Source organism: Arachis ipaensis, chromosome B01, assembly GCF_000816755.2.
Source record: "Arachis ipaensis cultivar K30076 chromosome B01, Araip1.1, whole genome shotgun sequence".
Taxonomy (NCBI): Eukaryota; Viridiplantae; Streptophyta; class Magnoliopsida; order Fabales; family Fabaceae; genus Arachis; species Arachis ipaensis.
Window position 1 is genome coordinate 128963863 of NC_029785.2, and position 2088 is coordinate 128965950.

Here is a 2088-nt window from a genome sequence, read left to right on the forward strand (position 1 = left end):
GCACTTGGAACACGTCACGGCCTTTTCTCCATGTTCACCTCCCCTTCTAGCCTTGTTGCCGACATACGCCGCAAGTCCCACAACCAATTCCCTTTCATCCGCCGACTTGGTGATTGTCTTATATAGGGCTGCACGCGGATCGGATCGAATCGGATATGGCCAAAATTTCGATCCGATCCACACTAAAATCATCGGATCGGATCGGATCCAATATCCGCAGTTTTTAATGTTGGATCGGATCGGATAACGGATATATCCGCAAAACACAAAAATATTTTTAAAAGCTTATTTTTATTAAAAAAATATCAATAAAATTCATTTTTTCTATTCTTTTAAATATTTTTACTCTTAAAATAATATTAAACATACTTTTCTTAAATAATAAATTAAAATAATACAACATATATGATACGCAGATATGCGGATACTAACGTAAAATTCGCAATCCGATCCGATTAGTGTGCGGATCCGATCCGATCCGAAAGCCTTGCGGATCGGATCCATATCCGCAATTTTCGGATCAAATTCGGATAAATACCGCGGATATGCGGATCAGATCCGATCCATGATCACCCCTAGTCTTATATAGCAATTTGTCATATATATTTTTGGTAGGAATAAATTAGGATAACAAATCAAGCTGCTATATTAGAAAAAGATTTGCTGTGATTTGTTATCCTAATTTATTCCTACCAAAAATATATATGACAGATTGCTATATACATAAATAACTAAACTGTCTAATTGACATTTCTATATATAATTTATGTTGACCGTTGTTAAAAGATAATAATTGAATTTGGGTGACACGACAAACCAGGGCATATAGGTGTGATTCAAGGCACCATTAGAGAAACCATAATAACATGTTTAAAAAAATTCTCGGTTCCCCTTTCACAAAACTAGGAGATATTAGACAAACAACCACCACCACCCAAAAAAAGGTTTATAATTAGTATACGGAATACAAGTTATATATGGCAAATAACCTATTGTTTTTGTAGTTTAATGATACCAACAATATATATGTGAGCCATGATGAAGTATAATTGTATTTATTCAATTTAACTCAAACTCTTACTAAAAAGATTTAATAATGGAGCGTGAAGACGGGTAGAAGAGACACACAAGACACAATAAGCACAAAATCAAACCAGCAGAAAACCTCCCACAAATTAAGTTACCAACATAAGACTAGAATCTATTCACAAAAATTTGTCTCTTCTCTTTTCTTTTTCTTTTTTTTTTTTATGACTTATAAATCCATGACATTACCTGCGTTGGAGGACCCTGACCCTTTTAAAGCTCAAATTTCGACATTCATCTTCACAAGAATATAGATAATTAGATATATCCTAGTATAGTGGTACATATCTAGCGTTTGGGTGGTGTTCCTCCTCAAACATTGACACATTGTCATGTCCAAAAAAAAAAAAAAACACATTGACACATTCACATTCACATGCAACGCAGTAACAAATCTAGTCTAGTAGTTATAATTTGGTTGTAACTAAAATTTCGGGCAAAAACGTTCTTAAATATTATGAGCCAGTGCTGAATCATCGATCTCGTTATTACTATTTGGTTGTAACAGACTATTTGAAATAGGGAGACACTCGAATAAAGATGGTTAAAATGTCTTTTTTTAAAGATATTTATTATTAACTAAAATTTAATACATATAATTGATTAAATTATATTATTTTTGTCAAAATTATATCAGACAAATTGATTTGGTCAAAAAATCGATAAACCAAACCTTAAACCGATTTAAATTAATATTCTTTTTTATAGAAAATTACTACAATAATCTTATTATAGAAAATGAATAAAATATGTTTTTTGATTTTCAAGAAATAAGAAGCATTATTAACAAGCAGAAAAAAAATCAATAATAACATAAAATTATAAAATATGACTTGAAGAAATCAAAATATCATGATAAAAGAAAATAAATTTATTAAAGATCACTGAATAACAGGTCATAGCTATTTACTTTAATCTTAAATCTATCAAAAAAAATAAATACACACAGAAAAAAAAAAAACAGAGAAAATAAAAAAAAAAAAAGGGAAAAAAAAAAAGACC